The sequence below is a fragment of the Pipra filicauda genome, unplaced genomic scaffold (assembly GCF_003945595.2).
Source record: "Pipra filicauda isolate LSUMZ 115617 unplaced genomic scaffold, ASM394559v2 scaffold172_size1731463_pilon, whole genome shotgun sequence".
Taxonomy (NCBI): domain Eukaryota; kingdom Metazoa; phylum Chordata; class Aves; order Passeriformes; family Pipridae; genus Pipra; species Pipra filicauda.
In genome coordinates, this window is record NW_024104240.1 from 1,286,647 (window position 1) to 1,312,178 (window position 25,532).

At 49.6% G+C, this 25,532-nt stretch overlaps 1 long non-coding RNA gene across 1 annotated transcript; it reads left to right on the forward strand.

The window, feature by feature from the left end:
• Positions 1 to 16,785: 16,785 nt before the first annotated feature.
• Positions 16,786 to 17,055, forward strand: LOC120322951. The gene is made up of 2 exons (XR_005562947.1): positions 16,786 to 16,938; positions 17,046 to 17,055. It is a non-coding gene; the product is annotated as an uncharacterized LOC120322951 (long non-coding RNA).
• The last annotated feature ends 8,477 nt before the right edge of the window (positions 17,056 to 25,532 follow it).

The window sequence follows — 25,532 nt, forward strand, 5'->3', positions numbered from 1 at the left end:
CTATTGTGTCTCCAACATGATGCTCTTTCTTACAGGTTGTGGCTCTGGACAGTTTGCTTGTGTTTTTCAGGGCAGACACAAGCTGGGAACTACCACCTTGGGAGGAAAATCAGGAAAAACCTGACTGAAAAATAATCTGAGAGCACTGGTGCTCGTAGCTGACAGAAAGCATTAGGGACAGAGCTTGGCTTCATTAGGGAAGTTAGTAGTGATGCATATAAATTGAGGAGGAACACACTGTGGTTATTTATGAGGGAAAGAAATGCTTTTCCCTTTGAATATTTAATGAAGCATCTCCCTCCCCCCCGTTTAATTCTTCCTTCGTGGTTCAGGCAAGTTCAAGTGGATTACTGGGCAGAAGGAGCCAAACCCACTGCTGTGCCACCTGAGAAAACAGCAGTGAGCTGTGACCTCCCCTGTCTCTGGGGTTTCACACTTCCCCTTCTGGCTCTTAATTCTTTGACTGTTATTGTTGCCAATGTGCAAAGGGTCAGAGTGAGAACCTGGAGCAACATCCTGCTCCTGATGTTGCCTCCAAATTGTTCTCACGTGCTGTGAGACCATCAAAAATCTCTTTATTGCTGCAGAGATTGAAAATCACAGTTTGGAATCCCATTCCCAGCCTGGATTTCTGAATCAGCTGGAGCTGGATGTGGCATTAAGGCCAACAATTGAAGTGGGTCGAGGTGCCTTCCACAAAAAGAGGTTCAGCCAGCACTGCACGTCCCCAGATTTGCTGATTTCCTCAATGCCAGGAAAGGCTTGAAACCCAAACTCCCTAAATAATTTTCGGTAGAAATGCCTCAAGAAACATTTCCTCTCTTCCTTCGTCCAGACTTTGATTTTTATCCCTTTGGATTTCTGGTGGTGGGTGGAGGGACCTGCAAGAAATATTGGGGCAACCCCACTTCTCTGGAGGCTTATCTGGACATTTTGGGATGATGAAATAGCCTTTTCTAACATCCCCTGGCAAAGCAGAGGGATAGGAAAGTACCTCACCTTTCCTCTAGCCCTGGCTGCCTGACTACTGCCACCCAACATCCCCTGCAGTTTGGCACCCGGGGTGCATCCAAGTGGAATTGGACCCTTTGCCAAGGGTAGAGTGGCTCTTTCCTCTGTTTTCCTTTGGCTCCCAAAGGAAAGGGAAGAAGCCAGAGCCTGCTTGTGGTGTTTCCTAGGGCTGTTCTGCTTCTGTGACCGTGTGTTAGTTGCCTGCCTGGCCAGTGGCTCTGCTGGATTCGCGCTGCCGGGGCCTCTTGGGGCTGGTTTGTTCTCCTTCCTCGTGGAAAAGAAAAGTAAATATCTGCAAAGAGCCTTGTGCTTTTCACCACTGCTCCACGTGAGAAATGGGGTGTATCAGACTTGTACTCCAGATGCCCAGAGAGCAGGAGAACCACCCAACACCCTGCACTCCTTTGGGGAGCACAGAAGAGAAATTCCTTCTTTGCCAGCGCTGAGGATGGATGCAGTGGGGCAGCTGAGATCCTTGTGTGGGATCCCCATTTCCCTTTGCTTAACCCTGAAAAAAACAGGAGCTGGCACCTCACAAAGAGCAGTGTCTTGCAGAGGAAGAATTTAGACTCCACTGATCAACTGTCGCTGCAATAAGGTCTGTGATTGCCCCCCCTGTGCTGATGCAATGGCCTGGAATCATTGGAGCTGTCTCACCAGTCAGGGTGACTCTCACTCCTGCCTTGGGTGACCATCAGCACAAAACAGGAAGGTTATTATGGGTGACAGTCTTGTCTTCCCTCTCATAAATCACACACCAGCTGTGCCAAAATTCACTAAAGACAATCAACAACCCATCTCTCTATTTAAGGGTAGGTTTTTTAATACAGAGAATCGTTGCTGATCAAAATCCTGCCTTGGGAGAGCCTCCTGGCTCCCAGGAGCCAGCTGTTCCAGGCAGTTTCTCCTCACCTCGGCTGGCAGCGTGTTTTCCTTCTGCCCTGGAGCTCAGGGGGGCTGGTTGCTGGCTGTGCTCAGCGCTGCACAGAGGTGGCAGAGCCCTGCTTTGCCCACAGGCAGCTCTGATGAGGTTTGGCAGTCCAGAAGAGAAGCCTCTGACTCCTTGCCAAACATTTTTCTCTCTAGTTCACGTGGTTTGGCTGGATTGTAACCCCTAGAGGTGGGGACAGACTGAGAAGACTTCCAGAGACGGGGGTGTCTGGGGACAATCTGGGTGTCTGGGGACAATCTGGGTGTCTGGGGACAATCTGGGTGTCTCTTCACTCCTGTTTCTCGTTTGTGGCTGCAGTAAGGTTTAGTTTGTTGCCCAGCAGGGAATATTTTTGCCCCATCGCCATTCCCATGCAGAGCAAATCCTTACCATCAAATCAGCTCCAGGACTACCTGACATGGGGTTTGGTGTCAGATTCCCATAAAGCCTGGAAATTCCTGAGATCAAGGGGAAATGGTGATGCCACCTTGGCTGGTCTGGGCTCAGAGTTTCTCTGTTGCTTTGACCCCTTAGGGGTTAACACACCCGGCTATCCTATGACTAAATCTCAGGAGGACCATGAGGTAGAAGACTGAGATCACACCCAAATCCCACAAAAATCATCAGCACTTTCCTGCACACTCTGCTGGGCAGGCAAACCCCTTTTCTGCTATTATAATTGAGTCTGTCAGTGAAAACACTGTACTAGGAAGCTGGGGTTGGACACCAGAACAAGAGTGTTGAAATTCATCTGTACCAAGGATAGAGAAAATTTCTGGAAGGACCTCGCTTAATAGCACCCACCCCAAGCAGAAGAGATGATTTTCTGGGTATTTCTGTGATGCACTGACCCTATAGATATCATAGGGAACACTTGTGTAGATATTACAAAAAGGTTGACCTATGTAAGTATAGAAAAGAATGGAAGCCACCAGCTCCTAGACTTGGATGAGTCTGTAAATAGTCTCTCTCCTTGTTTATTTTCAGCTTCTTCAAGTACTGGAAGGCCTCAATTCGGTCACCCTGAAGCCTTTTCTTGTCCAGCCTGAATATATTGGATCCATTCTCAAAATCATGGTCCATCACAAAGACCCAGAGTGACAAGACAAGGGGCAATGCCTTCAAACTGACATCTGTGAGGGTGGTGGGGCCCTGGCACAGGTTGCCCAGAAAGCTGTGTCTGCCCCATCCCTGGAAGTGTTCAAGGGTAGGTTGGACAGGGCTTGGAGCAACCCGGGATAGTGGAAGGTGTCTCTGCCCATGGTGGGGGTAAAACAGAAGGAATTTTTATGTCCCTCCCAACAAAAACCATTCTATGATTCCATGACACGTGTTGAACCAGGGCTTCCACAAGCCTTCCTGTGCCTGGCCATGGATGGTGAGAGGCTGTGCAGGAGGTGGCTTCATTCCAGGCCCCACGGGAGCAACATTCTCCTTTGCCTCTTGATGAAGTGACACCAAACACCTCAGCAGGAGGAGACACATTTGATGTCAAAGCCGAAATGCCCCCCTGCTTGGTGCTCATTGAGTGGACTTGTTAGCACCGGGCATGGGACATGAGGAGTCCCCTCCTCCCTCCAGACCCCTCAAGCGTGCACCAGGAAGGTTTTCATGAGGTAAATAGAGCAGAAGGAATCGAGCATAGCATGTGTTCCTTCTAAAGATAGCACATCAAAGATCCTGCCACACTCCTGCATCCACAGCAACCCCATCACTCTCCCTTCGCGACAGGTCTCCCAGGGAGCTGGAAGGATGCCAGGCCTGGAGTTCCTGGGACTTTCTTGCCCTGCTGCAGTGGACTAGAAAATGTATCCACAGAGCATGAAAATGCCGGGGGTGGTGGTGGCTCAGGTGCTTGCCACCTATTGCCACTGCAGGTGTGGTTTTTGAGGTCCCATGTGGTGTGGGGTGCAGAGCACAGCGGGGTTTCAGCCTTCCTGAGCCCCACTCTGTCACCTGTGTCACCAGCACCAACCCAGCTTCTGCCAGAGGAGAGCAGCAACCCAGCCCTGTTTTATGGCCTTGCCGTTGGTTGGTGGCCTCGTGTGCTGCTTAAATCAGCTCCAGGGCTGCCGGAGCACGTCCCAAGGTGCTCTGAAGGGAATAGTTTGACTTGCCCGGCCAAGCCCTGCTTTCTCTCACCACCCTCGGCGTCAGTGTCACGCCGGGACTCCCCTCACGCAGGGAACCCTGTGGATGTTGGCTGCAGGCACTGTCAGGCTACCAGAGCAGATGCAGGACCTGGGCCCAGGATTTCTACGGGGTTGTTCAGGACATTAAAACCAACCACGCTCGCTCGCCTGGAGGTCCTCCATCTGGTGAGTCTGAGCTCACCAGGCTGCTGTTGCTCAGAAAGGATGTGGAAAAGGAGCTGGGAGAGGGGCTTGTCCTCACAGTGAATCTCAAGCAATGCTGGTTACAGAATCACAGGTTATGCCAAGTTGGAAAGAACCCAAAAGGATCATCGATTCCAACTCTTAGCCCTGCACAGGACACCCCAAATTTCACTCCATGTGCCTGAGAGTCTTGGTTTGCCATGTGTAATCCTACACCTCCACAGCTGCAACAACGAGCATCTCAGGATCTCTTCAGCCATCCACCACACTATTTTGTCTGGATTTTTGGGGGGCCTAACTGATTCATGGTGTCTCTGTGCAATGTGTTATGGAAATACATAGTACCCATGAAGAACTGGTCCTGTGGGAGAGGTGGGAGTAGGGGCTGATCCCCCTTTTGCAATTAAAGGGAAGAAATCAACTTCTCGTATGATAATCCCCCACAATTCCTGGTGTTGTAGAGCTGCCCTCTCCAGACAGCTGGGCCATCCCTGCTCCAGGGCAAGGTGAGTCTGACAGCTTCACAGCAGTCCAGAATGAGAAAGAGAGAGGAAAAGACAGAGGAGTGCACCTGGGAAAAAGTAATCACATCAAGTCAAGTTAAAGGAGGAGAATCTGTTGCTGCAAAGCTGAGAGAAAAGCACTGTCTGAGATGAGGTCTCGTGGGGATTGACACATGTCCAGCCCTGCCTGCAGAAGAGATTTGTGTTCTCCATGTGGCTGTGGAAGGGCTGGATGATGTCAGGCTCTTTCCAGTGAAATGGGAAGGAGCAGCCCTGGCTATGAATTTCCCTACAGGGGAAGCACAGGTTGGCAAAGTGCAGGAAGTGCTGGAGACTAGAGAGAGGGGCTGGAGATATCCAGGGGTGTCTGGTCCATCGGACAAGCTGTTGAATTCCTTCTAATCAGCAGCAGCTGCTGAGCATTGCTGGGTTTCCTCTTCCAAGTTTGCCATGAAGAGACAAGGAAACACCTCATAACGTGCAACAGCCACATCTGAACATATTTCTGGTGGGATGTGGGGCCAACCAAAAGTCGTCACACCCTTTTCTCTTGTTCCGTTGTGGTATGAGTTGAGCATTAAATGCAAAACCATGTGTAAAAGCAGCAACCCTGGAACCTTCTCTCAACTGCCTTCATGTACCATAAGTTCTTCCCTGGGCTCAGCAGAGTTTCAAACCAATTGCTGGATTTTAGTATTTTCCATCTCCTGCCCTCCCAGGCTCTCCTTGCTGGGATCTAAATATCCTCACCTCTGCTTTTTGTTCTGCTTTTTATGCTCAGTTTTTTTCTGAATCCAAACACAGTGCAAAAAAACTGCATTTATGAGGGATTAGCTGAGCTAATACCATAAATATGGTTTTACCACATTATCAAAGGCAGGTCAGTGTGTGGAGTTTTCTCCACTGCTGTACTGAGCCAAAGCACTGGTGGATCCCTCACTGCTGGGAAGACAAGCTTTTCCTTGTTTTTAGGATTATTTTGACAAGGATTAGGAAAACAGTGGATTTGCCTGCCTGCCTTTCCAGGTTAAATATCTCTTTTTTTTTTACTTTCCTCTCTCTGCAACCGCCAATCACTGCAGATTTAATGGAAGAATTCTTATTAAAAATAAATACAACCCCATTTAACAGAGCAGTGTCGGCCACTGCTGGGCTGAAGTCCCTGTGGACGGGATTTTTAAGTTTCCTGGAGCAACATGTGCTGCTGGTCCAGCACTGACGGTTTATTTTCTGTTTAATTTTCCTCTGTATTAATAACCCTCCCAAATGCCAGGAGAAAAATATCTTCCAGCCAGGAGGGAGTTCAGCACAATGTGTCTCTTCATGGTGGGGCTGGTGAGGCTCACGTCATTCCCCTCCACGAATTCAGCCCCGTGTTTTGGTGTGGAAGCTGGCAGGGTGGGTAGGAATGGAGGTGGGAGCTGTCACGTCTGATCTGGGCACCAGGATCTGCTCCAACCTGGCATTTGGGTTTGGGTGGTGGTCTCCAGGTGGGCACGTGGGAGTTGTGGGAGATGCTGTCGCCATGCACCCAGGACATGGATGGAGGAGGGATGTTTGTGTGGCACTGGGGATTCAATTCTCTTACCCCTGAGATGTCACTGGCTCTCCCATCCCAAGCTCTGCTCCACATCCTTGGAGGAATGGGATGGGTTGGGATAGGATGGGATTGGAAAGACTGGAAGGGAAGAGATGGGATAGGATGGAAGGTTTAAGATGGAATGGAAGGGAAGGGATGGAAGGGGTGTGATGGTGGGATGGGGTGGGAAGGAGTAGGATGGAAGGGATAGACTGGAAGGGGTGGGATGGAAGGGTTAGGATGGGATGGGAGGGATGGGATGGAAGGGGTGTGGTGGGGTGGGATGTGATGGAAGGGATAGAATGCAGTGGGGTGGGATGGAAGGGTTAGGATGGGATGGGAGGGATGGGATGGAAGGGATGTGATGGGGTGGGATAGGATGGGAAGGGGCAGGATGGAAGGGATAGACTGGAAAGGGTGGGCTGGAAGGGTTAGGATGGGATGGGAGGGATGGGGTGGGGTGGGATGGGAAGGAATGCGATGGAAGGGATAAAATGCAATGGGGTGGGCTGGAAGGGTTAGGATGGAATGGGAGGGATGGGGTGGGGTGGGGTGGGATGGGAAGGAATGCGATGGAAGGGATAAAATGCAATGGGGTGGGATGGAAGGGTTAGGATGGAATGGAAGGAATGGGACAGAATGGAAGGAATGGGATGGAATGGAAGGAATGGGAAAGGAAGAGGCAGGGTGGGATGGGAGGGATATGATGGATGGGAAAGGAAGGCTGATTGCTCTCGTGTCCATGGTGACTCAGCTCAGAGATGTGAGCACTAATCTCGTTACAGAGCCGAACACATGACTGCTCCAGTGAGGTGACTGACTCCACCTTCTCCCCAACACTGTTCACAGGGCTGAAGACCTGGAAAGACAGAGAAACACTTCTGCAGCAGTCACATAGCAGCACCTTAAAATAGAGCTCACACATCCCTCAGCAGATCTCACCTGGGGAGAGGATGTTTGCCCGGTCCTTGGGTTGGGAGCAGATCCTGCTGTGGGATGTGCAACAGTAACGAAGAGAATTCAGCCGTCCCCTTGCCCAGGCAACTGAAGTGAGCTGCTCTTCATCTCCCTCAGCACCTGGGGGTGGCTTGCAGGGATGAGACTCCCCCGTGGGTGAGTGGTTGAGGTCTGATGTGAGAAATCTTCTTGTAGTTCCAGACATGAGAGTGCTGGAGGAAACCCGTGCCTTGGTTTCCCGTCTCTGCAGCAAGTTTAGCACTTTCAAATTTTTTGGGGAAAAAAAGTGGTCTTTGGGTAGATACGAAGGCAAGATATGATACAGGAAGGAGCAGAGCCTGGTGGGGGCTTTTGGTGTTGAGTAAGGGTGGAGACTCTTTTTCATAGGTTTACTGTCTGGCTGTAGAAGAAAGATGCTGAACGAGGGAGGGGAAAGGGGTGATCTGCATATATAAAAGAGCTAGCCTGAAGAACTGCTGATGGCCCTCCTGGGAACTGCTTTTTTTCTTTGCTCCTCAGAGGGGAGACTTCACTTCTGCCTTAGCTCAGGCAAGGTGTGGGGGTTGGAAAAGCTCCGAGGCCATTTTGCTCTCGGCCTGGTCATTGGGCTGTTTTCTGGCCTCAGCTTCCCTGTGCCCTGCTCCGCCCCCAGCCTGGACCTGCTTGGATTTCATCAGAGAGGCTTGACCCACCTGCAGAGGAACTTTCTGGGGAAGGGGTCTCACTTTTCCCTCCTCCACTCCCATGTTTTTGACAGCGGTTTGTGCTCATCGACGAAGCGGGGGCAGTCCCAGACACGGCCGGCCCCAGACAGCCTGAGTTACACATATAGCCTTTCATAAAGGGCTTTATTTTTTTCTTTCTCCATACTTCCTTGATTGGAGCATCTTAATTTCGGATTTACAGTCGCTGAGAGAGAGGAGTTAGGTCTACATAACTCATCCTCCTTAGCAAAACACTTCAGTGTCATTAAACTGAGACTCTCTTCTGGTGGGGGTTCCCAACATCACCCACAGAAGAAGAGGTTGTCCCGTTGCTCGCAGGACTGATGAAAGCCCCAGAGGTGTCTCATTAGGGAATCATGGAGGTGATGCTTTCATCTCCAGGAAAGCTCTCCAGCACTTATGTGGTCAGCAGGACCAGGACAACAGCTCCCTGGTGTGGGGTCCACGGCAGGGGCTTGGGAAGTCAGTTTGTGTTCAGTTCTCGTCTCCATCCCGGTGCCACACTCACTGTGGGATGTGGGTTTGCTTGTTTGCTGCCCTTCTGTGTCCCTCATTTTGCAGAGAGTTTGCAGGATATTTTGTCAGTCTGGGAAGGGATGATTGGCTTTGGGTGGAGGCTCTGCCACAGCCTGACACTGCCTGTCACAGACAGATCAGAGATGCAGGGACCAGGTCTGAGGCTTGGCCCTGGGTTTCTGTGTCAGGGATCTGCAGCTGTGGTGCTGAACTTTGCAGAAAGGGTTTTTCTTTTAAAAAAAAGAGTCTGGATCAGGCTTTTGGGACTGTCACTTTGAGGGAGGCAGGGCTGGTAATCAACGGTGCCAGTTCCAGTTCATTCAAGTTACTTAATGGAATTTCTAATCAATTTTCTTAACAGCCCTGGCTCTGAATGGCCTCCTAAGGATTTGAATTCTGGAAGTGCCAATTCTCTCAGCTCCCTAGAAAGAACAAAAGCTTGTCATTCTCCAAGCAGCTTCCTTTGCAAAGCGAAAAACAAACCTCTTTCTCCCAGCTGTGACTATAAAACGAATAAAAACCCCAAGGTGCAAAGCATTTTGTCCTAAATCTTGTCATTAATGATGTTGGTGGAAATGACAGGATTTGAATAGAAAGAAAAGTGGGCTGTTAGGGCTCAGGAGGATGCAGCTGGTGCTTGGACAATGGAATATAAGCTGTCTGGCCGTGGGGTTACTGATGAGAAATGAGAGATTATATCACCTTCATTCAGTGTCTCCCTATCAGGTTCTGCAGATGAACACAAGGAGTTTAACCAGCTCTAGATAACACGGAGGTTAAATACACATTTCTCTTGGAGGAGAGCATTCCTCAAATTGCAATTATGCCTGGGAAGGAACAAAAGGTTTTATCAGTCAAATATTCCTGCAGCAGAGAGATTTACATCTGATTTTAATACACACATGCAGCTCTGTAACAGCCTGGTTGGCAACTGAAGGTGTCTGGGGGGTTTTCTGCATTATGGAAAATATCTCCATGCTTGTCACCCCCTCCAGAACACGAGCAGGAGCTGAGCAGTGTTAGGGCTCTGGATGTTCCCTTGGAGGAGATGGGGATGCTGTGTGGGTGTCTGAACATGCAGGTGAAGGGAGCAGAGTGCTGTGTGTCCTCACAGCTTCCCCAAGGACAGGATCCCTGCCCAGGGAGACAGAGAGCTGGGTCCTGTAGCATTTGTATTAAAGCAGAACCAATAATCGAGAGCAGCAGGTTTTCTGGATGAACTTGTTCTGCTCGGCTGAGCTCCAGGGAACCACAGAAGTCAGCCTTGATCCTCAGAACTGATCTTTCCCATCCACTCAGCAATGGTTAAAAATAGCCATTTTGTCCTCATCTATTTATCGTTGGGTCAGTCCAAACCACACGAGGAGCAAGAAGGTCATGCAGGGGATACTCAGCTCTTCATCCCCGGCATGACTCCTGTGTTCCCACCTTTGCCAGTGGGACTGGGAGCAGCTGGGGGAGTTTTGCCCCCAAACCCCACAGTTCACACAACTGCCAGTCTCCAAAAAGAGGAACAAAAGGAAGGAACAGATGAGATTGTGAATGTGAAACCAGGGTTTTTTAACACATCACCTGCATGACTGACAAATTCCCAAGCCTAATCCCTGGTTTTCCTAGACAGGGAGAGCAGGAGAGCCTGTCTGACTGGAGGTCAGCAGAGCAGCATAAACAGAGCAACATGGAGACTAATAGGTAAAATAGGGAGAGTGGGGGATTAATTGAAGAACCAGGAAGGATTTGGTCACTGCTGGGCTTGGTCTGCTTGGATGACACACAGAAACCCTTCCCGAGGAGAGCAGCAGCAGCTTCATGGGATGTGTCCAAAGTAACAGGCTCAGCATCCAACAAAACTGAAAGAGAAAAATAGAAATTAAAGCAGCAGCTTTTTTCTGTCCTTGTGCCACCTGGACCCAGCTGGTGTTAAAAGAGGATAAGAGACAAACTTCTCATCTCAGATGATAAAGATTGATGGCTGTGTTCACTCCAGGATGGTGTCACGTTGGTGTGATCTCCCTCATTGGCTTGTGGAGATAAAGTTTTCTTCTCAAGCAAAATTGCATTCCTGAATCAAACACTGCATCTCAAAAAGAATTAATATGAAGCTGAGCTAAGCTGTGTGTCAGCATCCAGAGGGCTCAAGTGTTAAAATACTTGGCAGGGAGATGCTCCTCCTCACCTCTTCTTTAAAATTTTGGCTCCATTTCCATAACATTTGGAACTGAAGCCCTAAAATTTGTGGTTCAGAGGCTGTCTCTCTTTACAGGAGTGTCTGTAGGATGTAGTGAAATAAACTCAGTCATGGAATAAAGAGAGAATGGAAAAAGTGATGGAAATTTTGCACTGAGATGAGGTGTAACACTGAAGGTCTCCTCCAGCTCTGCTGCAAGCCAGGCTTGGTGTGGGAATTACAGGAAAAGATGTTGTTTCATGTCAACACATAGGGAAACCTTCCTGCTCACCTGTAAATCTGTGTTGTTCTAACATCCAGCCAGATATGGGGAAGCCCATATCACTGTCTTTGTCAAACAAGAATGGATTTAATCTGTGCTTTTGGGGTCACAGTTTGGGGGACATTTCCCAAGAAATGGCTGGGCTCAGGCTGTTGTGGTTTTAGAGGAACCTTCTAACAGGGGCAGGAATTTTCAGTAGCATTAAGATCTTTTTTGGGTGCTTTCATAGCAAATCAGCTTTTTAGAGAAGCTCATTGCAGAGCACAGTAGGTGCCAAAAATGCCACCCCTCCTAGTTCAGAGCATTTCTCTGGATGCTCTGATGATGCCCAAGGCACCAGCTCGTGCCACAGCTGGATCTCCAAACTGTGTCACCTTCCCTCCTTGCTCTGGAGGAGGGGCAGCTGGAAATAAGGTCAGTTCCTTTCCCCAGCAAGGGAAAGAACATCAATTCTTGCAGCTGGGGGGGCGGTGGAAGGGGAGGTTCTCCTTTAGCAGTTGGACTCGACGATCATGGGTCTTTTCCAAACTTAATGATTCTCTGATTCCTTAGAAAAGGGTTTCTAATCCTTTGCACTTCATTTGCACTTACAGGCTGAACATGTGCAGCTGGGACTTGGCTTCTCTCAAGATCTGAGATTTGGGAAGGATTCAGGGTAAATGCTCAGCACCACAAACTGAAATCTGCCTTGACCAGCCCATCCTTTAACTTAAAAATCTCAAACTCACTGGGAGTGAACACCCTGCCACCATCCATCTTTTTCCTTCTGCCTTTCCCAGTGCCTGGGGTGGCCCCAAGCTTCTTGTCACACTGAGTGGGACATCTTCACAGTGATGGCTGCATCCCCTCTGCCTTACTCTTCCCAGGTCCTGTGTCTCTGTGCCAGGACAGCTTTTCTGGGACACATGGGGCACATGGGAATCTGTTCCAGTGCACACAGACCCCCGGCCTTGCTGCCTGTGTGGCTCAGCAAGATCCAGAGGCTTAATGAAGTCATGGAGAGGTGTGTTGGGTATCCCTAAGTGCAGGATTTGGCCCAGATAACCCATCTGCCAAGGAACACGTTGCAGCACAACCCTCAATGAGTCCAGAACGCTTTATCAGCACTGGAGCCTCTCCAGAGGCTGCGTGTCCTACATAGCTGTGGAATGGCAGGAGGAGGTTACGTGACAACCCACAAACCTGCTCTCCCTCTGGGTGACTCGGGGCTGAAGTCACAGAAACACCAAACCTGCACTGCCTGGGCTTGGCTTTCAACCAGTGTTGGCATCATGGCCCTGAAACCAGCTGTGTGTGTCCATGGAGGATCCACCTCTTCAGGTCCTGGGAAAGCAGTGTCTGGGTGGTCACAACAACCTGAGGAATCCCTCCAGGCTGGGGGCAGAGCAGCTGGAAACTTGGGAAAGGACCTGAAGGGTGCTGGTGACAGCGGCTGACTGTGAGCACAGGTGTGCTCAGGTGGGCAAGGGGCCAATGGCACCTGGATTGTCCCAGCCATGGTGTGTCCAGCAGGAGCAGGGCAGTGTCTGTTCCCTGTGCTGGGCACTGGTGGGGTCACACCTCAAATCCTGGGGTCAGTTTGGGGCCCCTGCTGACAAGAAAGACATTGAAGGACTGGAATGTGTCCTGGGAAGGGAACAGAGCTATGGAAGGGTCTGGAGCAGCAGGAGGGGCTGAGGGAGCTGGGGGGGCTCAGCCTGGAGAAAAGGAGGCTCAGGGGGGACCTTCTGTTTATTTGGGATCTTTTCAAAGATCAGGAGGAAATGGGTGGTCCCATCCCAGCAGAATCCCTGGAGACTCATCTGTTACCCATGTCTGGGGACTCAGAAGACAAAGAGGCTGTAAACTTGAGCCAGCAGTGTCCCAGAAACCACAGCTGAACTGTTCTGTAGGTTTTATTAGCCAGAGTCTTCATCCTGGCAAGACTCTCTTCTGTGCTTCCCCACAGTACATCCTATTAGCCAGCCCTAATTATTCAGCTCTAGTTGAGCAAAGCTTTGTCTCTCTCTTTTTTCTTTTCTTTGTTTTTTTTTTTAATTTTTCTTTTTTTGTGTTAGCCTGAAAACCTATATTTAAATAAGAAGAGGAGGAAGGCATTTTTAATCCCAGCTGGATAATTCCTAAAATGCATAGAGGTAAAGCCTGACCAGACAGATGCCCCGAGAACATGCTGGTACTTTCCTCAGCTGCTTTGGGTAAGCAAAGCTGGACTTGAGCTCAACTTGTGCCACGTTCTACCTTGCTCAAAGCCTCTTGGACAACATCCATGTCCATTTTGTTGGATTTGTGACACAGGACTGCGTTGGGATGTTCATGAAGCCTTTCTGGATTTACATGTTTTGTTTCCACCCCAGTCCTGTTGTGGGTACCTCCCGATGCCTCTTCCCACATCCTGCTGTGTGAAGCCCAGGAACTGTGATATTTGGGAGGTATTTGGGGAAGTATTTGGGATCAGCAGAGAGGGATGACAGAGCATGCAGGGCGTGGTGGCAAAGGGGTTTTTATGGAGGTAAATTCAGGAGAAGAACTGGGTAGGTTTGGGGTTATTTCTTGAGCAGAAAGTGAGATGAACACATGATTGAACCAGAAACACCCAGCAGTGACCACAGACTAGACCTTGTCCCCTCGCTGGGAAAAGGAGAATGAAATACTCTCTGAAACAGAAATAACACACGTGAAATCCCAGTATGAGGGTCCAGACCCCAAGAGATTAAAATTCCTGACCTAAGGCTACGTGGAAGGTGGTGGCAGAGGCTTCCTCCAGCCTATTCCACTCATCTTCATCATGGGCTTCCTCTCCATCCCAATAATTTGAGCTGAGGAGGCTTAGTCTTGCCTTGTAATCTTGATTTGGAGTTTCATTTTGAATTACTTGAGTCTCATGTGCCATTTCAAATTGATTTGTTATGCCAAGTACTTGCCAAATGCATAATGAGGGTCTAAATCGGACGGCATGTAACGAGGCAGAGATTCAATTAGTCCAAGCACTCCTGCTCTGAAAAAAGCCTCAGTTATTGCTGTCACTTGCGTTTTGGGACCTTCCCTCACACATCCACACGCACACAGAGGCATTTCACGGTTTCTAGAGCCTGCCCCCTTATTTATTATTATTATTACTATTATAAACATTGCTGTTTTCACGCATGAGCTCCGGGCTGGGAGTTCACCCTGCAGGGATTTGTATTAATGAGAATTGGAGCAGCTTTCAGGGGGAATCTCTGCTCCATCTCCTCCAATCCATTCACAAAGTCTGTGTGGCAGCTCCTAAAGACCGAGGGCAGAACTGAGAATTAATCAAATGAAGGAGCTATTAACGACAGCACATCAAAGGGAGATGGAAAGTCTTCACACGATCAGCAAAAAACCTTTTATCTCCTTCTGACAAATGTGAGAATCCAGACACAGCCCTGAAGTGCAATTAGAGGATGCGAATAATTATAATTGCCACCCCTAATCACATCTTTCCTCGATTTCAGGGTATTCTGTGAAGCAAGGCCGATACCTGCACCCTGCTTTACAGATGGGGAGATTGAGGCACCTCAGGGCTTTGCAGAGCCTCTGGGACAGGGAGGAGGGAACATGTGGGTTGGTCCTTTTTCCTCCCAGATTTTCTGCATCACCTTGCAAAATAGTCCCAATTTTATCTGTTTCATGGACTAAGGAATGGTTTCCTGGACCGTTGAAAGAATCTATTTTATGGACTCACGAATGATGGGATAACCCAGACCCAGATGTGGGCACTGGATCATGGAATTATGGAATCCTAGAATGGTTTGGAAGGGACCTTAAAGGCCATCTCATTCCACCCCCTGCCATGGGCAGGGACACCTTCCACTAGCCCAGGCTGCTCCAAGCCCCGTCCAACATTGCCCTGGACACTTCCAGGGCTGGGGCAGCCACAACTTCTCTGAGCAAAGTGGATTGAGCCTCCTGGCTTTTTCCTGGCCCCAATTTGCAGTCCAGGTATCTTTAAATGTTGAAGCAGCCTCCAAAATGCAGGTCCAGGACCCCCTCCTCTAGTTTTATAGCTGTCCTTGAGTCGGGTGGGAGGAGGAGGTGATTGCATTATTGCTCACATCACAGCTGGGGGCAATCCTGCCAACTTGGGAGCTCAAACCCTCCTTTCACCTCTTTACTTTGGATCTAGATGAGCAAAGATCAGCCTCAGGTCCAAACCTCCCTCTCTGCTCCACGTTGCAGACTCCAGTAGCCAGAAGCTTTTCCTCCCAGCTCCCTCGTGAGGAAATGTCACTGGTGCCAGGGCTGACACCGGGGCTGGGAGCTACCGTGAATCATCCTCATTAAAAAGCATTTCAATTCAGCTCACAGAGATGCTTCTCACCCTCTTTGCTGCCATAACAGAGCTATTAAAAGCTCCCGTGAAAGGCAGGCAGCAGATGATGGGTACAGGCAGGTACAGCCTGGAACACTGTTGCACAGGGGGCATGGGGTAAAAAACACGTTTTCTCCCTCACTCCCCACGTCAGGGCCAGGAGAAGGAGACTGGAACTGCTGGAGGCATCTCCACCTGAAAGGAGATGATTTCTCTAGCAGAAATTAGTTTGTAGTAAGTTTGGGGTCGGGTTCTTCACCCAGGCAATAAGTGACAAGATGAAAGGCCACAGCCTCAAGCTGTGCCAGGGAAGGCTCGGGTTGGACATCAGGAGGAATTTCTTCATGGAAAGGGCTTTGGAAGGGTCTGCCCAGGGAGGTGGTGGAGTCCCCATCCCTGGAGGTGTTTAAGGAAAGGCTGGACATGGCACTTGGTGCTCTGGGCTGGGGGACAAGGTGAGGATCAGTCATAGGTTGGACTCAATGATCCTGGAGGTCTTTTCCAACCTAAATGATTCCATCACTCTGTGATGACACAGAGGATTCTTGCTGGGAATGGAGGGACTTGACCTTAAGTCACAGAGGCTCCTGGGGAGGTTTATGAGTGATGGTTGTCAGCTGAAAGGGGGGTGGATTGGGAAGAAAGGTGTGTGTAGGGTGTGTGTAGGGTCTATAGGGCCAGCAGAGCTTCTTCAGCATCCGTCATGTCCCCAGATCCACATTATCCCCCTCCCCTGGGCTCTGGCATCACTGTGTACCTGCAGTGCTGGACGTGGTCGTGTGTGTTGCAGAAACTGGAGGATTTAGCAGGATTTCCCTGCTGGATTTTGGCTCATGCCAACTGTTGAGCAAGGAGGGTTTTTTGGGGGTTGATTTTCCTCTAACAGGCTCTGCCACCCTCGTGCATTTCCCAGCCATGAGTCACAACTCATCCTCTGCTTTTCCCCCTCCCTGACATCTTCAGGCACCTCATGAGATTTTTTAGAAGACAGCAACAATATTATCTTGTGCAGGGTTTTCTCTGTCTCTGTGCTGCAGGAGGGCTGGAAATTCACCATTTGAGTGGAAAGTGAGGCTTTTCCATCACTGCTGAGTGACAGGAGTTGGGGTCAGCAGAGAGGGAACCCAGCCCAGACGTGCTGACCTCTGGCAAGAGCAGTGTTACCGTGTGTGGGGGACACCTGCACACTCCTCATGAGGGGCCAAATGGAGGAATCAAAAGCAGAAATAAGTCCTGGCAATTAATAAAGCATTGCCAAAGTCACTATTTATTAGGAGGGTGTCACAAAACTTTGATGCTGAGGGGAAAGCTGCAGAACGTGTCCTGGTGGGGAATTCCATGGCATCTCCTCTCCCTTCCCAGGATGTTGAAAGCCACCCCTGGTCCTGCTCCCACTGGCATCTCCACCCTATTTCTCGACTCTGTACCCACCACCCAACAGTCAAAATGACTTTACTGTAAGGAAAAGCTGTGAGAAAAAGGCAAAGTCAAGTGATTTCCTCTCTCTAGGCTGTTCTGCATCTCATTTTGTGCTTCCCCAAGAGAAGAAGAGGAAGAAAGCAGCAAAGAAAACACCAGATTTGCATTAAAAGGGAAAGTAAGTGGCAAACAGAAATAAGGTGAAAGGGGAGAAGGGACTTTTGGGGAGAGTTCCCCTTTTGAGAAGGTCTTCTCAAGTTTCCTTTCCTTTCTTGCCATCTCCAGGTTTCAATAATGCAGTGATATATATTTGCACCAAACCCTTCCACCTCAGAGTCATTTCTGTTTGCAATGACTTCAGTGAATTCATGGTGGGCCTTTGGAACCAGAATGAATTCCTTGGTGGAGTGAAACTTTTCCTTAAGAGCCACTGCTGATTTTTTTTTTCTCATTTATAATTAAGGCTTCTTCATTACCTTTTTAAGAACAGGGGCTGAAGGAAAGGAATGGTAAGACTCTTCTTTTTCTGAAGGGTGAGCTGCAAAAGCGAAGCAGGCAGTGAGTCAGCATCCTCTCCTGCCTCTGCTGCCAGCAGAGCTGTTGCTGGGGTTACTGTGGCAGGTGACAGAGCAGATCAGCCTTCCCGGTGTCCCCAGGCTGAGCCACCACGTGTTTTTCCCAGTACAGTACACAAAAAAACAAAAGGCAGGGGTCAGAAATCCCCCTCTCTCCCCTAAGAAAACACCCCCAAATTGGTTATGTTGCCATTTGGAGCTTAGAGAAATGGAAAAGAGGAACGTGGTGGCTTTGGGGGGTTGTGTAAGAAAAGTCGTTGGAGCAAATCTTGTGATAATTGTGGGCAGAATTCATTTGTCACCGCTTGGCAAAAAGAACGTGGGTCAGCAAAATGGGCCTGACCTGTGGCACCCGTGAGTGACCTCTTAGCAGGACCATCACCCCTCACACCTCTGGTCCCGATGAGAGCACTTAGGAAGACAAAAAGCCACTTATCTGCTCCTCCTCAAGTCGTTTTTGGCCCATCCCTCCTTGCAAACAGCACCTGGGGATTTCTGAGCGGGTTTCAGGGGGATCCCCCAGAACTGTTGAAGCTAAAAAGCAGGAAATCTGATTAAAAATAAACCACAGGGTTGAGCTGCAGAGCTTGGATCTTTGAGCTCTCTGCAGACAAATTCCTCTGCTCTGAATTTTTGCTGGTTTGGGTTTCCCAGCTCGAAATGAAGCCTTTGCCCAATGGCTGGGAAGCTTTAGGGAGCTTCAGCTTTACCTGCAGGCTCTGCAGAGCTTTCAGCATCCAGATGTTACAGCTAAATGCAGCTCTATCAGTGTCCAGATGTTACAGGTAAATGCAGCTCTACCAGCGTCCAGATGTTACATTAAAGCCAAAAGAACTCCCGGCCTGTGTTTGCAAACAAATTCATCTCCCCTGCACCAAATGACCACCCCCAGCAACCTGAGAGAGGGATTTCTGCAGCAAACCAAACCAGCACTGGTGAGCCAGGGTTAAGGTGAGGACAGGGAGGACAGACAGAAGAGCCTTGAGGCAGAAAAGAGTTTCCCCTGGATTTCCAGCTGGGAAGTGGATGATGAATATTACCACTTAATGCAGGGTGAGGTTTTTTTGCTCTCAAAGCACTGCCTCATGTGAACTGATTAACTGAGGCCAGGAGGCTGGGGCAGCACTGATGTGTTTTGCCTGGTGACCTGTGCAAGCTTTAATTTGCTATTTTGTCATTTCCTCTGAGGCCAAAAGCCTGAGGATGGTGTCGCTGGGGGTCCAGCCCTCTGGAGCATCCTGGTCTCTGTGTCTTGGCTCTCTCATTTCAGCCAGGCAGAGTCACCCTGTTTCACTCCAAGACTTTATCAAACTCTAATGGAAGTTTGGTGGCTTCAGGATAATTCTCCCACAGTGAGTTTGCTCCTGTGTTTGTTAGAAGGCATAAAGATGAACTAAAAGAGGGGATTTTCTCTCCTTTCTGTGTTCCTCTGCATGTTCCCTGTTTTAACCACCAGCAGTTTCATGTTGTGCAAAAGCTGTTGTGTGATTTTGGTGGAACCTGGAGAGTCCCCTCAGTTTGGTTTTGTGGGTTACCACAGTTACATGAGGACTGGGGATACCCAGAGCTGGGTTGGGCTCCTCCAATCCTGCCAGTCCTTAAGGGACTGGGATGCTCTGGGGGACAAGTCTTGCTCTCCAAGGGCTGGTTTGTCCCCAAGCTGTATCAATGCACAGGTTGCCCAGAGCAGCTGTGGCTGCCCCAGCCCTGGAAGTGTCCAAGGCCAGGTTGGACAGGGCTTGGAGCAACCTGGGCTAGTGGAAGGTGTCCCTGCCCGTGGCAGGGGGTGGGACAAGATGAGCTTTAAGGTCCTTTTTCCAACCCAAACCATTCCATGATTCTGTAAATGGTGGCTCTTCCCCATCAACCCCCCAGACATGTCACTGCCAGACATCCTGTCCCCCTTGAACACAGCACCATGGCAGTGCCTCAGCCCTCATTGTCTTCCCCTGGGCTGTGTCAATCAAACTCCTGCAATTCCATTTCCCTCCTCTCTGACACGACCTTCACTGAACGAGCAAATGAAAAGCCACAATAAAAATCAGGGGGATTGGGGAAAGGTGGAAAAATCCAAGAGAAAAAACCACAGTTTGAAAGTCCTTGACAGTTTGTCAGCTGACCCAGGGGCTGTCACAGGGATCTCGTGCTGGGGTGAGACAGCTCAGAGCCCTCCATCCATCTCCTCCTTGCCCAGCTCTCGTGGATCCAGTTCCTGGGAGGCTCTGGTGCCTGGTGCTGGGCAGAGGAGGGTCAAGGTTGGTTCCATCCCAGCTGCTGAACACAGGAAAAATTCCTTCATTTCTCTGATCCAATTTATTTGTCTGGATATAACTGGCTAAAGAGTGGAGAAAGGTGAAGAGGGCACGTTTTAAAAATAAACACTTGAGCCTGCACAAGGGATGCTTTGTGGCACAGCAGTGGCTTACAGATTCTCTGGTGTTTCTATGGAAAGCAAAACCAATTTTCTTAAAACCAGGGCTGTTAGTGCAGCTGGAGTTAAGCACCAATTCGCACTGGGTATCTTAGGCATCCTCTGAAAATTCAGCTTAAAATACTGTTGTGAAGAGTCAGAGCCCGTATTTTAGGGCAAACTGCTTCGAGCACATGCATTCAGACAGGTAAAGTTGCTGGGTTTGGTTGTAAGGGATTCCAAGAGTTTTCCCTGCCAGGGGATGTCATTTTGACTTGCTCGGCTCGGGGAGGTGGTGCAGGCTTGTGCCACCTCACAAAGTGACTGTCACCAACCACAACCAGAAGTGAATAAAGTATTCAGGGGCCAAACAGTCCCCCCCAGCCCACACCATGCTTTTTGCTGCCAGAAATTGGGGTTTTCATATCTTTATGCTGAGGCTGTGTCTGGGTTAACACTGATGCTCTCCCAGCTTCACCCCTAATCCCTGACATGTTCCCTGGTTTTCCTCCTCCCCTCACAGAAGCTCAGGTCATCTTCCACTCCTGTGGACAATGGAATGCTGCCCTGCCTTTCCCCAGGATTTGTGGTTAAATTGCTTTGTCAATGTAATCTTAGATCTTAATGATCAAATAATGCCGTGCAACAGGAGCTGTGGAGGACAGTCTGGAGGGATCATTTGCTGTCATTGTGGAGGCCTTGGAATGTGATCCCCATTACAGCTGAATTGGCATTAACATTGTTGAGCCATCATAATGCCACCCAGTTAATCACGTTTTTAGGATATTAAAATAGGTCTGACTCTCTCCCGAGTCGTAACCCACAGATTCCCACAGGCTGGATGGAATTTAGCTCTGTTAAAGCTAAGGGAGTCGCTTGGCTGATCTTTTTTGCCCACAAAACTTGTTCCTTGCAGGCCAAGAAACGCTCTTGCTCAATCCACAGCTTTGTGAGGAAAAAACCCCATGAAAAATAGCTCTTGTCCATGCTCAGTTATTTTGAGTTATCAGTTTCAATTTTCATTTCCCCCCTCTATTTGCAGCAATGACTGTTCTCTGAAGATGTTCTGCCTTCAGCAGCTGGGCTGCAGCAGTCAGAGAGACTCCCAGGGTGTTTGGAGTCCTGCTGTGCCTGCTGCCAAATGTCCTGTTAAAGAGGCATCAGTTATCCCTACAGAGCTCCCAGTGATGCTCTTCACCTGTGCTGAGGGCTGAGCAAACCAAGGATTTAGACAGCATTGGATTTTCCTCCCTCTTCCAAATTTCAGTGTCTTGTTTTCTGCAACTGTGAGCACAGCAAGAAGCTTCTGGTGTAGGATTTAAACAGACTTCAGGTGGGAGGCGAGAGATACTCCCTTAATGCACAAATGAGAAACTGAGGCACAGAGGGATTGAAGGATTCACTCCATGACTGAGCTATTCCCAGAGACTAAGACAGAGACAGGAATAGGGATTATGTGCTCCAGAGTTAGAGCACTGAATCCATCCTGGGAAATCAAGATTCATTCCTCATCCCTCCTGCTGCCTCCCTGGATGGCGTTGGTGGAGAACGTGTCTTATCCCCAAGGGGAAACACTCATGGGATGCTTTTGTGGCTCAAGAAGATGAAATGGGGTTCATGATCTCTGGAAATAGGGTCAGTGACCCCATCTCGGGGTACATCACAGCTCTTCTGGAAGGGTGGGAGCCTCAGGGACTGTAGGGATGCTCCCACCCCCTGTCTCTGGGAGGCAGAAGGGGAGAATGGCAGGACTGGCCAGTCTGGAGCCAGAAGGGGTGTTGTTCAACTTATTCCCCAACTGCTGGGTGACAGGACAAGGGGAAACAGCCTCAGGTTGTGCCAGGGGAGGGTCAGGTTGGGGAGTAGGGAAAATTTGTTTACCAAAAGGATGGTCAGGCCCTGGCACAGGCTGCTCAGGGCAGAGGTGGAGTCAGCACCCCTGGAGGAATTTAAAAGGCAGTTTTAAATGGGGACATGGGTTAGTGGTGGCCTTGGCAGTGCTGGGTAAACAGTTGGACTCAGCTGGCTTTTCCAACCTGAACAAGTCCACGATTCTTTGATTTCATGATTGATCCAAGTCAATGTTGAGAAGTCAGGTTGCTGCTGTACTGGCTGATGCCAACAGTCTCTGCAGTCCTGCCTGCAAAGGGTTCAGGCTGTGATTAGTGATCCCAGTGACAACCTCGAGCTTTTATCTGTAACATTTATCAGCGTTATGAGCAGCAGAGGTTGGGCTCATGTTTCCCAGATGAGATGAGATGGGAAACCTTGCCAGGGAGTTAATACTTCTCTGCCTTAATGAAGCAGTCGAGGCTTTGCTGTGGGAGGAGAGACAATACATTTACAGTGCATTAAGGTATTATTGTAACCATGTTTGTGCTGAAAGGTTTCTGATCCTCCGAAATAAAGATGAGCAGATTTGTCTCAAATTTATCAATGGAAGCAGAGTTCCCATTGAAATGGGAGGGAGGGGAGGGTGGTTGACATCCTGCTCACTGCCACAGCTGGGCTGCCACTCTCTGCCCAGCTGCTGGTGCTAACAGGGGACAAGGGGAGGTTTGGTGGGTGAAAAACAACCCCAAAAAGCTGCCTGGGAGATGTTGGGGTTCATCAAGAAGGAAGGGACATTTCAAGGTGAAAGAAGGATGACAGGGCAGCCCCGGGGCTGGGAGTAACTGAGAGTCACAGTGAACATCCTGTGTTCCCCTGGGGGGGGATGCTGGGTGGATTCCCTCACGGTCTGGGTCTGGCTGTGTGAAGAGGCACACAGTGTCCCCTCTGCTGGAAAATCTGCCCTGGGAAGGGCACTAAGGGAGGAAAAGCGTGATGCTTGCTCTGCTTCTTCATAGAAGCTGTGTCTGCTGTTCCAGGGCAGCCCGTAGGTAATTGCACAGGGGGATTTCTTAAATGGACATTAAGAATAAAATCAAATTTGTGGAGACCAGATGCAGCAGAGGAGATGGATGAAAAAGCAGAGGGAAATTTGCAGAGGGAAGTCTGAGACATCTCCCATTAGACAGCAAACCATAGCCTTGAGGAGCAGGTTTGATGCTGCACTGAGCTCTGAGCTCACTGGAAAGCTCTGTCTGGGTTAGACACCACAGAGATGTCCCTTCTCCTCCCCCTGTGCTCAGAAATCCAGGATTTGGGACTTGACCTAGACCACCTCTGTTGCTGCCTGACAAATGTTGGACTTGCTGCAGTTCCTGGATGCAAATCCCTCTGGGGAACTGGTGGAGGGTCATGGAGGAGGTGATGCTGTTGCTGCATCCCTGATGATGATCCAAACCCGGGCTGGAAACCCCAGGAGAAGGCAGGAGCTGAGAGGTTATGGCTGGAGAGGAGGTGATCTGTCCCTCTGGCTGCCCTCTGCCTGCAGCTATGTTGCTGCCTGGTACAGCTTAATTGGCTTTGATAGGATTACAGGGAAGCAGGAGGAGCAAACAGGGCCAGGAGGACACACCATGCCTGGGGCCACCAGCCCCTGGAGAAATCCTTTGAGCCAGTGACTAAAGCTGCAGGAGTTCAAGGGTTAATGTCTGTGTGGGGTAAGGGCTTAATCCTTCTGGTTTCAAGGGAAATATTTTCCTAGCAGCATCCCAAAGGTCTGTGGCTCCATCATTAATTCCTGATGAGTTTGCCCCTGACAGATTCAGAGTAAATCATGGCAACTATGGAAGTTACACCTTGTTGCCTCCAGCATTGTGTCCTCAATAAATGTTTATGGTTTGAAGCAGCCTTGTTTGTTTGCCTTAGACCAGATGACACTGATTTATTGGTAGAAATCCTAGCAGGGAAAAAGGACGAGCCAGACAAGTTTTTAACTGCTACACACGACTGTGGTGAGGGGATGATGGTTATTTCATGTTTATGAAAATAAAGCCTCAAACTCGGATGGGAACTTTTGCCAGGAATTTTTCTCAACCTGCAAGCAACAAGGGCAGCTCAAGGGTTAATGGTGTTCCAGGGCTTTGCTTTCTGCTTTATCTGGGGGTTGGGATGGCTGGAAGATGCTGTGGGTTGGAAGGGAGGGGTGGATGCTCTTACTGGGAGCATGTTGCTGATGAGCACTATGAACTGCTGTAGGAATGCTGGGGAAGCAGTACTGGGGACCCAGTGCTTCAATACCCTCATCCCAGGAGATCTGGACCCTCAAGGAAAACAGGTCTTAAAAGTGAGGCTTAAAGCCATGGATGGAGATGGTGACAAGAGACTTGTGTCCAAGTCTGGGGCAAGGTGACATGACCTAGAGATGAGTGTCCCTGCGTGGAGTTGTGAGTCAACGTCCACCTTTTCATCCACACCTTGCTGGGGCTCATTCCTGTGGGAATCCTCCTTGATTTCTGGTGGCAGAGGTGTTTTCCACTCTGTCAGCAAAGAAGAAGGTGGGCTCAGCTCACTCAGACTCCATCCACGCTCTTCAGCTGCCATTTAGAGCTCAGGCTCAGCTCTTACACCAATATTTGTCGTTGTTCCTCCCCCACCCAGATTTGTGTATTTTGGACAGCTTGTTTCTGATTTAAAGTATAAATAAGTTTAATTTTTTTTCATCTTTTGTTCTCCTTATCTTCTGGAGGCTGTGCTGGTTAAAAATAACCAGGAAGATGAGCTCAAGTGGGGATGGTGGAGGGGTTTTAAATTTCATCGTGGTGGGACCACCCATCTGTCTCTGGAAGGGAAAGTGGTCTCCCTTCTCACTTCTCCCCAACCCTCATGGTTGAGCTCTTGGTCCAGTGGAAGGTGTTCCTGCCCATGGCTGGGGTGTAGAATGAGATGAGATATAAAGTCCCTTCCAACTCAAAGCATTCCATGATTCTTTCCTAAACCAGGAGTTCTCTGAATTGCATAAACCCCACTTGTCACATGATTGGAGATTGAAGTGCTTCTGGCTGTTGGGGTGAGTTGTGAAAATTGGAGGGGGGGGTTGATGGGGGTGCAGAGATCAGAGGTTGTCCCTGATCCACATCTCCTGGAGACAGGGTGTTTTCCTGCGCTGAGTTCCTGCAGAGGAGGTTTTTCACCTGGAAAAGTCCCTTTTGCCCAGAATTGAACCATTTGCATACACCCCTGAAGGGAGAAAGAAATAAAAAAATAAATAAAAAAACAACAAACTGAAGGGTTTTGGTTTTCTTGCTGGAAAGTCTGAAAGACAGATTTGGGTCCAGCCTGAAACCTCCCTGGTCGAGGGCTGGCTCAGCTTTGCTTCTCTGTTTATTTTGAAGAGGAGCACACGCACACACATGTGTGTGCACATACATATGCACACGCTCTCCTAGACAGAAAAAACAATCCCCAGCCTAACCCAGACGCTGATTCAAACCAACTGTTGTCTCTGGCTGCGCTGTCGGCTTTCCCCTGCCCACAGCCCTGCCACCGCGTGAAACCGTGGCTGAAAACCAACAGGCAACCCCCAAAATCCAGAATAAAAATCACATTTCACACAGGGAAGGGCAGAAAAACTCTTTCTAGGCAGCGGTTCTGCCAGAAAAAAAAAAAAAACAAACCCTAAAAAAAACCCCAAACCCCTCTCCCTACTTGCAACCCGCTGAGCACCAAAGGATGCTCTCACAGGAGACTGTGAAGCCCCTCGGCGCTGTTCGGGGGATGGATGGGGGTCCCCCAGGCAGGGCCAGGGGAGGGGCTGGCCGCAGCTGGCGGGGTCCGCGGGGCAGGGCCGGGGGCTGGTGGGTGTCTCCGGGAGCGGTGACCGAGTGAGGCGGTGCTAGGGCTGGGGGCGGATTTTTTAAGAAGAGCCTCGGCTCTTCAGAGCAGCGGCAGCCGCCGGAG